The sequence below is a fragment of the Acinonyx jubatus genome, chromosome D4, assembly GCF_027475565.1.
Source record: "Acinonyx jubatus isolate Ajub_Pintada_27869175 chromosome D4, VMU_Ajub_asm_v1.0, whole genome shotgun sequence".
Taxonomy (NCBI): Eukaryota; Metazoa; Chordata; class Mammalia; order Carnivora; family Felidae; genus Acinonyx; species Acinonyx jubatus.
In genome coordinates this window covers 66,256,578-66,269,877 of record NC_069391.1, presented here as the reverse complement: position 1 = coordinate 66,269,877, position 13,300 = coordinate 66,256,578, and positions in this window count along the sequence as shown.

Sequence of the window (13,300 nt, the reverse complement as noted above, 5' to 3'; positions counted from 1 at the left end):
GATTTCTAGAAGGTCCTAGCGGGGGACAGGTGCCCAAATGGCAGGGCATATCTAAACCAGATGAGGGACTTTGAAGAAGAGGACCCTTTAGGGGCGCGAATCCCTTCTACACTTGCCCCCCAAGTTTACCAGAGACAGAGGTGCAAACAAAGGGCCATAGCCCTGTTAAGAGGACAACCACTTGGAAGGAAAAGGTCCATGGCCTGAGGGCTTCCTGAGGGACGTACAGTTGGACTGAGCCTGTGAGAGGGCAGAGGGTGGGTGAGTGATGAGAAGTGGGAAGGGAGAATATAGTTGGTGGGGGATGGCATGAGGGAAAACATGGCTGTGGAGAGCTTCCTGCCATCTGCTGGGAGATTGGGCAGGATGATCAAGCTGGACTGAACGAATGGGGAAACACAGGGGCACGGAAATAAAACTTAGAATTTGAGTTGGCATCATACCGGAGCTAGATGGAGGAACTTTTACTGTATTGGGTAAATACTAGGAAGTCACTGAAGCATTCTGAGCAAGGGAGTGTCATGATCAAACTAATATTTAAAGAATAGTGGGTAGAATATGTAGGATGGATGGGAAATGAATAAATAGGAAAAGCTGCTTCGTCAGGTTCCAGTGGAAAGAGTAAGGGAAAGATTTGGAATCAGACTTAATTTTGGTTCTTGACCCTGTGACTTATTAGTAGTGTGAACTTGGGGATGTTATTTAAACTTCTGTAAACCTCACTTTTCCATATATAAAATGGGGATAAAATAATATTTACCTCAAAGGACTGTTCACTGCGATTCTGCAAAAAATTAATAGTACCTGACACAGGATCTGGCACACACCAGTGAGTGGATAGGTAGTATTGGTAGGGAGAAGGCACATAATAAGGCTTAGACAGCAGCTCTAAAGGAAACCAAATGTACTACTCTGGTGGGGGATGTTGATAATGGGGGAGGCTCTGCATGTGTGGGAGCTGGTGGCATATTGGAAATCTCTGTATCTTCTTCTCAATTCCATTGTGAACATTAAACTGCCATAAAATATAAAGTTAAAAATTTTTTAAAAGACTACATAGTTGATTTATGAGCCAAAGAGTCCTCCCAGCTTGGTTAGAATAAAAAAAAAAAAAAAACAAAAATGGGAGGAGAAGTTACAGTGTTTTTAGGGAATGAAGGAAACTGAATAAGACAGAGGGAGAGTCTAGCAAAGAGGAGCTCCTAGAGAGGCGGACACTTGTCACCCAGGATTCGCTGTGCAGACCAAGGAAGAGATGGCCCCATGTCTGCTGCATCTCATGCTCTCAGAAGTGGGTTGCAAGGCTGTGTGGCCTGTGCACCTGCTCTTGTTTGCTTTCTTTGCTGCTGAAGGATTTAGGCAGTAGGAGGGTCCTGCTTGTCTGCAAGTGACTCTAAGTTATTTTGAGAACTTTTAGCTCCATGGGTGTGAAGTGAGGGGGAGCTGTCAGGGAGGCTGCTTGGGTTTTATATGCCCTGTGTCCCCAAATGAAGATGGTCATCAGTGATCTGCCTTTCTTTCTATCTCAAGCACAGAGCCTGCAGGCCTCTGAATGAATGGCACAGTTGGGTGAATGTGTGTGCAGTAACTGTAACCTTGGCTATTTCCTGCTGGGTACCATAGACCTAGGAAGGTAGAGGCTGGTGTGTGTGTGTGTGTGTGTGTGTGTGTGTGTAAAGCAGTTTTTTTTTTCTCTCCTGTTGTTGCCCCCAAAAGGAGGATGTAGAATATCGGGAGGGAAGGGGAAATGTTTTTCTTGAGATGGGAGACTAAGGGGACATTATATTTTCAAACTTGGGCAAGTCAATCTCAGTTCAGTCTTCAGGATCTTAGTGAGAACTGGTTTTAAGACAGGGATATGAAAATTCCCTCCTGGGCTAGCTTGCTCCATATCCTACCCACCATGATGCAACCCAGCTATTGAAGGGCTCTGGAATAAGAACATTCTGAAAATAGTTGCCTCTTCCTATTCTAGAAAAGATAGCCATTGTCTGGTGGACACAGAGCTGGGTGTGTCTTGGGTGAGGGTATGTTGGGGGTATTGCTTTGGTGGTTGCTAGGAAGGCTGGACAAAGTCTGGGAAGAGGATTTTCCTCTTCGTGTTGTGTCTGGGGCATCCATCTGCCTGGAGGAAAAGGAGAGCAAGAGCGAGGACAGAGTGAGGTGGATGGCAGAGAAAGGAGGAAGAGGTGTGGATAACAAGAAAGAACCAATATGTGGGAAAGAATAGGACTGTGCTCATCATATTTAGTCACGGCTCTCCTGCCTTCCCCTTCCTGTCCCACACAGCCAGTCTTAGTCCCATGGCTTTGCATCCAATGGAGTCAGTGTGGAGCACATTGGTGCCACCCTGACAGGAGTGGGAATGGATTGATCTTTGAGCACAAAGACGGTATCTCCCTGGATACTGTCAGACAAGGCATCTTCCTATCTGGGGAAGGTGTTCTTGATGGCTTCTTTTAGCCATGTTGGTTCACAATGTAACAGATCTCGTTCTTGGTGTGAAGAGTTCGCCGTTCTTGTGATCTTTGTGCCCTAGATTTTCTCCAGAAACACCCACAGACAATGGACAACAGACGGGCCCTCCTTCTTGTGCTGAGGGTTTGGTGACCCCAGGGATCACCTTGTTTTCCTAGTCAGACCATTGAACTCAACATAGCCCAAAGCCCCCAGTGGTTCCTCATTCTCATATACAACCATGCTGTTTGGGATCAAGTTATTGTAGGGTCAAGTTATCTGGAGAGCTGCAAGAAGTTGTTGGAAAAGACAAAGGTGGCATGTGGAACACCATGAATGGGGTTGAGAAAAAAGCCACTGAAGCCACCTAAGTTATTACCAGTGGTCTTCATTCCTAGAAAGGTGGAGAGTTCAGGGCCGTGCGGCTCATTCTGGCTCCCCCAGACTCTTACCCCACCTAGCTCCTGGATTGTGAGCCTAGAAAAGCAACTTTTAGTGAAGTCAGGAAGGCCAGAGTGAGGAAGACCAATAAGGAGACAATCCAGAGATTAGAATAGCAAGAAGGTGTTACCACCACAAGGCAGGAGGCCACAATTAACCATGTGGAGCTCTGTGGACAGGGGCTGGCTGCTCACTGCAGGGGAGAGAAGTAAGGTGAGACCAGCCATTGTGAATTTGATTCTACCAAGTACCTGCAAGGCACTGACAGGGTGAGGCAAGTGAGGTGCTTGCCCAGGGCATAACATTTAACGCTCAAAAGCTTAGTAATCAAGAGAAATAATGTTCTAAAGTTGTTTTTTTTTTTAAGTTTCTTTATTTACTTTGACAGAGAAAGAAAGCATGAGTCAGGGAAGGTCAGAGAAAGAGGAAGAGAGAGAGAAGAAGCCCAAGCAGGCTCTGTGCTGTCATTGCAGAGCCCAACGGAGGGCTCAAACCCACGAACTCTGAGATCACGACCTGAGCCAAATTCAGATGTTTAACTGACTGAGCCACCCAGGCACCCTAAAGAGAAGTAATATTTTAATGCAATGTTTTACAAAATCAAAATTAGAGCAAAAGTCCATGATGAACAAAATGCCAAAATGTTAGGACGGGATCTGACCCTGCACTTTGCACGACTTATTTCAATCCCCTCATCCTAATTCTGACTCTGTTGAATCCTGTCTGTATTTAAAACGTGATCTTTAGCTCGTTATGGACTTTTGAATTACTTTAAAAATTTTAAAACATTGCATTAAACTATTATTTTTTGATCACTGAGCTTCTTGGTGTTCCATAAATTCTGCATTCAAAGCGAGTGCTTCCCTCTCCTCACCCTAGATGTAATCCTGGGGTCAGAACCCATGGTACAGAGGAGAGTAGGGGAAGAGTGAGGGCGGGATCTGAGGCTAACACTGGAGGTGGGCATTCTGGTAGGGAGTGGTGGAACCAGACACTGCTCAAAGAGAGTGACTCCAGCCCCCGTATTCTTAACCAGTTTGGAAACCCAGATCTGGATCAGAAGGTATTAGAACGCAATTGGGGGATGAATTGGGAGGGCATTGCAGTGATTCAGGCCAGAGGTGAGTTGGCTTGGGCTGTGTTGATGTCCGTGGTCAAGAGAAGTTGGTGGATTCCAGTAGATCAGTTATTAAAGTATCGAGCAACTTTCATTTCAATTGGTGTGATGGATAACTTTATGTGCCAATTTGAGTCGCATGGGGCCTAGGTATTTGGTTGAACATTATTCTGGGTGTGTCTGTGAGGATGTTTTTGAATGAGATGAAGATTTATTTATTTATTTATAAGTTTATTTATTTATTTTTAGAGAGAGAGGGAAAGCACAAGCGGGGGAAAGGCAATGAGACAGAGAGAGAGAGAGAATCCCAAGCAGGCTCCATAACGCACAGAGTCCAATGAGGGGCTCGAACTCAGAAAACCACTAGATCATGACCTGAACCCAAATCAAGAGTTGGCCGTTTAACTGACTGAGCCACCCAGTTGCCCTAGAATGAGATAAACATTTAAATTGCTTGACTGGCTAAAGCAGATTCCCCTCCCTAGTCTGGGCAGGTCTCATCTAATCAGTCGAAGACCTGAATAGAACAAAAAGTTTGACCTTCCCTTAGAAAGAGTTCTTCCTTCCTGATGGCCTTGGGACTAGGACATTATTTGTTTTTCCTGTGTTCAGACTCAAACTGAAATATCCGCTCTTCTTCCATCTTGAGTCTGCTGGCCCTCAGACTGGAACTACACCATGAGTTTTTCTGGGTCTTTGGCTTGCTGACTCATCCTGCAGATTTTGAGACCTGCCAATCTCCAAGCTCTGTGAGCCAATTCCTTGTAATAAATCTCTTTCTAACTATACACACATCCTACTGGTTTTGTGGTTCTGGAGAACCCTGAGTCATATAGTTGATAATTAGTTGCTGTTCCCAGCTCCTGGAGTGCCCCCTACTCCCATAATTCCAGCCTGCCTCATCCTGAGACTCACCCGCCTGCCCGTGATCCAGCAAGCGAGTGGTAAAGCTGGGCTCATCATCAGGGGGCCTCCTGATCCACACTGAGTCTTGTCTGTGCTTCTCTTAGGTCCCGGCCAGTTGACTCAGTGAGGCTTGGGTGGACTCTGATGGGGGCCCCTTTAGTATCCACTGGTCCCTCCAGCATCTCATCAAGGCCACCTGACACCCTCAGGGGGCCTAGTGGAAAGACAGCACCCACAGCAGTGTCAGCAGCAAATGCTCATTAGTACCAGTTGTTAAATATTTTGAACATCACACCTGGTGTTAGGGCCTATTTTTGAGGTAGGAGCAACAAATTATTGCTTGAATGTAGGAAGTGAGTCAAGGGAAGAGATCAGCAATGACTTTCAGGTTTGGCTTGAACAACTTGGCAGATGGTGCTGCCATTTTGTGAGCTGGAGAACGCCGGGAAAGAACAGGCTTGGTGGGGAGGGGAAGGAATCAGGAATTCTAGAGGGACATGTCATTTTAGATGCTCATGAGATCTCCACGTGGCATGTAAGAGGCTGCTGGGTATATGAGTCTGGAGATGAGAGGAGAGTTTTGAGCTGACGATAAACATGGGGAGTTGTCACCACATAGATGGTATTTAAAGCCATAAGGATAGAGGTGGTCACTGTGGGAAAGAATGAAGAAGAAAGAGAGGACTAAGGGACTGAGCTGCCCAAGGGAACTCCAATGTTTAGAGATCTGGTTCAGGAAGATGAACCTGCCAAGGGTGTCGTGGTGGAGCTATCAGTGAGGTAGGATAAAGGGCAGGAAACAAAAATATTTCAAGAGCAAGGATGCTTGTATTGAATGCTGCTGAGAATAAAATTTAAAGATTATAGGCTTAAAAGGCATTCGACTTTATTTTTTTTTTTCATAATTTGTAAGACTTTGACTATAAACCAGCTTCCAAATTTTTCAATATGGAAAGAAAAATTGGAGTTGTTGGTTGCCAACACGGCCCAAAGGCACAGCCCATTTATTTTACGCCAAGGATTGGCCCAAGCCAGTGACTTGGTTAAGTATTTGTGGATGAATGAATGAATGAAATTGATTTACTAAAAACAAATGATTCTAATACCCCTGAGAAAGCCAAACTGGTCTGACTAGTTTTCCTTTGAGCTCATGCCTGCCCCATGGAATTTGGGTTTGTTAGAGAGTTGGGTTTAACCTATTGGCAGGATGGGCTGCTTGTAGATACAGCTCTTTTATCTAGCTCTGCAGCTCTCAACCTCTGCCAAACATATAATCGAAATGTTTTCAATCCTCAAAAATACATTTCTGTAGAAAACATTTTAGAGATTATGAGGGTTGTTATAAGCAGAGCTCAAGCTGGTGCAGCCTTCTTTTCAGACATCTCGGGGAGTACAAATAAGCTTGCCAGATCTCTGAATTTTCCCTGGTGTTTCTTTCCGCTTAAAATGTTTTTGCTTCCAGGATAGAAAGCAGACTGAGAAAAAAGTATTCACTGAAGTTTTTGCATTCAAGGAGTAAGCCAGATATATTTTCTATTTTTTTTTTAATCAAGTGCGCTAAAAATTCGAATACATTAATAATGCAAATTCTTGCTTAAATTACTAGTTGTCCTTGTATTTCCCTTTGGGTCCAAGAAAAGATTGTACATGTTGGGGTAGAGTCAAGGGTCTGTGTCGGCCTTGGGACCCTATGGGGCTCTGCCAGACCTCAGACAGGACATGGAAATTAATTTATTTCCTTCTTTAATTCTGTCCCCACGTGACCTATCTGGGGATAGTGATGAGCTATCTGCGTGTGTCTGTGCCAGTGAAGGGACAATGAGGGCTTGAGATGCATAAGGGCTCATGTGAATAAGGTTAATTCGGAAATCAAAACGAAACAGTAGCTTAAAGATAAGAAATATCACATAAAGCCAGTCTGTCAGTGAAGAATGACCTATGTCATAGGGAATAATAGTCTTGAGACATTCTGAAATTTCTAGCTTTTATATCAAACTTAGTTCTGAAATTGTGTGAGTTGCAAACTCTGATATAGGAGAAAATAGTATGCTAAGAGAAAATGCAGAATGACAGTGATCTTTCTATTGGGATGTGCTAATTAGGCCTTGCTTCATGGGCACCAAAAGTGGTCATGGGGTGATGGTTCCTTCAAGTTGAGGAATGAGGGGAAGATGAAAACAGAAAAAGGAAGCATGAGGCAAAAGTGAGGAAAACCAGGACAGGAGTGGGAGGTAGAGTCAGGCAGGTGGGGAAAGCGCTTCTAGATGGATCCGGAAGAAATGTACCAGAAGGAGGAGAAGAAAGAGAGGGCACTTGTGTGGCTTTGACATTAGGGCACAGCCTAGGGCTTGAAGCCATAGAAGAAATGGGTAGGACCAGACAGATATTAAATGATAATTCTTTTTCAAATGCGTGATAATAGAGGCGCCAGTGATTCAAGGCATAAGTTTCTAGCATTGGATATGTCTTTAAAAAATGTGCCTAACTGGCAGTTGAAAATAACCTTAACTTTATATGCATAAATCTGATTATTGTTGAACATTTCCACATGCACTTCCTTAGAATTTGTCTTTCCTTTTATGAATTATCTGTAATTTTTCTCTGCTTATTTTCAGTGGACGTGTGCCCAGCAGACTGGACGTATCTATTCTCAAAATGGAAGTTGCTTTATCATCCTGGCCACTAATAGATTAAAAATTATACCTGCACCCTGTAAAAATTCAGACTTTCATCAAGGGATAGAGAAGTGAAAACCACTCATAATTCTACCACTCCGAGAATATTTTCTTTAATAATAATAATTCTATTATTATTGTTTTACATCTGTCTGTATATATATGTTTTAAGCAGGCTTTACACCCAGCGCAGAGCCCAATGCGAAGCTTGAACTCACAACCCTGAGATCAAGACCTGACCTGACCTGAGTACTTAACCGACTGAGCCACCCAGGTTGGCTCAGTATTTCTCTTCACATTTATGAAAATTAGATTTAATCAAGCATGTTGCTTTTTTTTATTGTGGTAAAATACATGTAACATAAAATAGCTGTCATTTTAGCCATGCTGAAGTATACAATTCAGGGGCATCAGCTATATTCACATCTAGTGCAAACAAGCTATGTTTACTCTGAATTGTTTGGCTTACATTGATAACTTCTCATGTAAAAAATACAGGCATGATTCTTTCAAGGTTCCCTAGCGTTCCATGGTGGGTCTGGCCCTGATGTCCCCACTGATGAACACTTGGGTATCTCCAATGTTCTTAGCTGTTAAAAACCATATTGTGATGTACATTCTTATGTCAGTACTTGTATGTGTTTATAGACCTACTTACTCTCAGATGAATCCCCAGAGGATGAATGGCTGCAAAAGAACAGTATTCACATGTATTATTCATTTTATACATATTATCAGATTGTCTTTCAGAAATGTCAACCAGTTAGTTACACTCCCACCAGCAGTGAAGGAGAGTGTGGGACAATATTTTACTGATACATGTATACTTTTTTGTGGGTGAATTTTTTAGTAGAGTAAAAGTTATTAAACACTTATCTTTCCTATACATCTACTACAAATAACACCACTGATTTGTTTTCTGACTTTACGGGTTCCCATTCCGCAACTCTGTTGATCAAAATTTTTTTTCTATTGGTTTCTATTGTGTTTATTTTTCTATTGTTTTAAAAATTTAAAAGTCCTCCCCTCTAGAAATTTAATCTAGTGATTTGTTGATTCATTCAGGTATTTATTTATTGGATACCAGCCTTAGAGGGGTTGTAGGCACTGAGGATAGATAAACAGTGACCAAAATTATTCACCGTCCACAAAAATTGCCCACTTAAAATAAGCTTGTCTTTTAATGGAATAACTAGAATATCTACTGTGATAAACCTCAAATCCTTTTTAATTTGCATTTCTCTAGTGTAAAAAACTTATCTATCTAGAATTTCTTTTGGTATATGGTGTGAGAAAGCAAGCCTCAAATTGCTAAGCAATTGTTATAAAATTGATTAAATGCTCCCTTCATTCCCTATCTGATTTGTGATGCTTACTTCGTCATACATTTTATTGAGGAAAGAGTCCTACTTTCACTTTTAATATGTAATAACACAAAGCAGAGTTGCCGTTAAATTGATAAATATTATTGTGCCATCCAAATGCCAGAACTTTCAAAGTATAAAAGTTTATTATATTATCTCCTTTTATTTTATTATATTCCAAAGATACTGTTATTCATCTCAGAGCACAGTCCAATTTTATCATGGACGTTGATAGTAAAATAGGATTTGCTTCAGTTTACTGAAGTTTCTTGGAGTACTACTGGGTGAGGAACAGTTGGGAGAGACACCATGACCTTCATGGTGTAGCACGCTTGGTAAAAAATTTGGGATGGACAAGTCATAGCTCTTATATATTCAACACTGTTCCTGAATAAACAAGTTATTTACGTTAATCTGTAGGATTACTAATGAGTAATGATAAAACAGCAATGTTACCACTAAATCTTGTGGTCTGTTTGTGTTGGTTGATATTCATCTATTATCCATCCGTCCATCCATCCATCCATCCATCCTCTACTTTGGAAAATAACTCAAGATGGTCTTGATAAATTGTCACAGTTTTTAAAATTGTGGTTTGTAGGCATTTACATTAGAATAATTCCAGGTGCTCTTTCAAAATGTGGATTCTTGAGCCCCACCAGGAACGCATTAAACTTGGGATCTCTAGCGGGTGGAACCTGGGCATCTGCATAACAGCCCCTTCCACCACGTGATTCTGATGTACTCTAAAGTGTGTGAACAACCAGAGAACGTTGGGACTTTGGAGTGTTGAAATCTGATCCTTCAAGCAAGTTAATTAATCTCTGTATGCAGCACAGCGGCTGTTCTAATTCTGTGCCTATTTCTTCAACCACTCGCTGTTTTTTATTACTGGGAGTCATGCAAAAAATGTTGCCCACCCTCAAATGTTATTACATACCTTTGGAAATCCCTTCATCCCAATCCAGAGTTTTTCTCTAAGAAAAGAAACAATGTAGCGAAGGAAAACATCTGAAGAGCAATACACATTTATTTTTCAAGGCAAGTTTTGAAGGAAATTGTTAGGTGTTTTCAAAAGGAACACTTTTTCCCTGAAGGCAAAGGACGAGGACACGGATCTTTTGAGCCACCTGATTCCACTAAAAGGGACCCACAAACACGTGCCCTTGGGGAGGGGGCAGTAATAGTCTTTCCCTAAATCCTCACAGTTAAGAACCATCTAGAGATAAACCGCCAAAGATACAGATTCTGGGGCTCTACCGAAAAGATGTGAAATCAGAATCTCCAGGGGAGTGGACTGGGAATCAGATTTTAAACAAATGCCACGGAAGGTTCTCGTGCTCAGGCAAGGTTGCTTTCGGAGGCAGATATGCTTGGGTTTAAATTCTTGCTCTCTTAGCTTGGTGGTTTTGGGCAAATTCCTTACTTAACTTCTCCAAGCCTCAGTTTCCCCATGTATAAAATGGAGCTGCTTCTTTACTTAGGGGTCTTCTAAAATTAAATAAACTAACAGGAGATTGAACTGCCGACAGTTTCTAACATGTAGTTGGAGCTTAATAATTGTTACTTTCCATTCTACTCCCTTTAGTACAGTTATGTTTGTTCAAATCCCACGGACTTTTCCAGAGTTTATGATAGTCCTTTATGCAAATAATCCAGACTGGCTTGCTGGCAGGAAAGCATATGGCAAAACTACTAAAGGAAACATCTCCCTGTAGATCTGAGCTTTGTTTCTCAAAGTGTGGTTCATGCTTCTGAGTCACTGATGGCTTGCTTAAAAAATAATTATACCAATAAACTAGATTCCTGGCTCTCATTCCATCAGATCAGAAACTCTAGGAGCAGGATCCATGATCAGCTTTTGAAACAAGTACTCTTAGTAATCCTTACTTATATTTCTAAAATCGAGAAGCAGAGAGAAAGGGCTTTTATCAATCAGAAGGACCTCCTTCCAGGGAGACCCCAGAATTGGCATCTGACATGTTAGTGTCTGTGCTATAGCCCATCTTATTCCTCAGCATCCTTCCTGGTGACAGTGTTCTTTGTCACTCTGGCCCCCTGCCCTTGCTTAACTGTGCCTGGCTCTTGGATGTTTAGGGGACACCATCGTTCCAGCTGGATTGGAAAAGAAATTTGATCTAGCATTTCCTGCCATGCCTCCTGGTTTCCGTAACCTTCTTCATGGTCCTCCTCCACCCCCTCTCTCCTGGCAGTGAGGGCTGTAAGTTGTGCACAACTGTTCGGTTGCATCATCTCAGGTTGACAGCGGTCCTTCTGGGAGTGCTGGCCGAGAAGACCACCTTTGTTGAAAAGCCATCTAAGCAACATGATCCCTAAAACAAAATGCTCAAGTACGGCATGTCCCGAGGGCTGCTTTGCAAAAGTGACAGGTGGTGACTGGGCTCAACTCAAAGATGCCCAAATATTCCAAGAACCGGTGCCAAATGCTGGTCCCTCCTAGCCTCTCAGTTCTCCAGTGACGTCAACTTCAGTGTCTGAACACAGGGAGCACCTCAGTTTCTAGATTTGTTCTCATTTCAGAAGGGCTTGTCTTGTCTGCCAACAGTCTCCAGGAGTCCCCATTGCTTCAAAATCAGGCTCCTGTGCCCAGGTGCTGGCCAATAGTTAATGGGTGAGGGCAGGTTCAAACTCAGAGATGGAGTTTTGTCTCTTTCATGACTATGCCATTGGTCAGCCATTGAGGAAGACCTGCCTCGAACTCATTTTGAGAGAGCCAAGCACATGAGAGGCTGAGCTTCTCAGCACTCAGAGTGGTCCTGACAGTGGTACTCAGGTTTGTACTTCCAAAAGAGCACAAGGGGAGTAAAGGGGAAAAAGGTTCTGCTCTTTTCTTAGGACATGGGTTCCTCCTTCTCTGCCCTTTCTGAGTAGAGATGAAGGGTGATTTGTTGCAACCGATATTTGAACAGTGTTCCTCATCCTGGCTTTTGATTTAAAAAATCTGAGAAAAATCACAATTAGTCAGGTCTCCACGGCCACAATGAGTCATACAACTGAACAAACAAAACCCAGAGAACAACCAGCAGAGATCCCTTCCCTCCCCTACCCTTCCCCCAGTTAACAAATGTATCCACACTGGCATTCTATGCTACTTTTTATTTGATAAACAGTTTGTCCTAATGTTAATAATTCTTGTATCCGAGAAACACACATTCTTGAGTCAAATGCCTCAACAAACTGATGATCCAAATTTCCTATGGATTATTTTTCAGGCATGAGAAATGAATTGTTCAAGCATAATCCAGTGGTGTAGCTGGAGATGTAGCAAGTTTACTGTAGAAAGTTGTCAAGATATAGATGTTGTTGTGGGCCAGGAGGCAGATTCCGATGAGGGAATTTGGTCTGTCGTGTTGTTTTTATTAAGGAGTTCCCTGGGAAGGAGAATGCCAAAAGGGAGGGAAAGCAATCAGGACTGGATGAGATGTAGGCACATGGCAGTCTCAGGTGACTCGGGAGCTCTGGGTCTAGAATGCTCCTTCAGAGTTGCCCCAAGTAGGGCTGAGATGGATCAGAGATTGGATATGGGCTGCCGCAGGGAGAGGCATGACTTTGGACTAGGCAGCTTTGCCGCCACCTTGGAGCTCCTCCCTGATTACATCTTTATGTCCGTCATAGATGGCGCTCCATCCGCGTGCCAATAACCCCACCGTGAGGAACATATTATTGTGATTTTTGCACCACTTCCCACTTTGCACTGGGGATCTCCTTCTTTCTCTCTCTCCTGTTCTTATCTTCATTGTCTTATTCTCTCTCCTGCCTTTCAAGATAACTCTCTATCCAGCTTCTAGCTAGGAGAAGGCAGAACCATTAACATCTGTGCCAGCATTCAGTCGTGCCATCCACACTGGACCCTGCTTTGCGAGTTGGTTTTTGAGCACTAATCCAAATCCCTGCATTCCTTGTGTGCCACACCCACACCTTCCTCTGACAAAGGCCATCGCCCTTGCTGTGGATCTCAGCCCCCTTTTACAGAAAGAGAACACTAAAATTCAGCTTGGGTTTGAAATAAGGCAATGACCCAGAGACCGTGTACTGTCTCTGACAGTTAACTTTGCCCTTTCCCTTGAGGAAGACCCTTAAGATTATGTTGGGATCTATTCTCAGATGTGCATCTATTGCATTGTTCTCAGTCTTTGTCTCTTCTAAAAAATGAGCTGGCTACCCATTAGGGGCCCTGTGGTAAAAGCTCGTATCCATGAACTTTTAAGGGCATGCCACTGAATGTTCTTTACTACCCAAGACCAGGAAGACCTGGAAGAAATGAATCTCCCTTAGTTACTACCGTCATAGAATCTGCAATAACAGCTGCTTCTTATCTG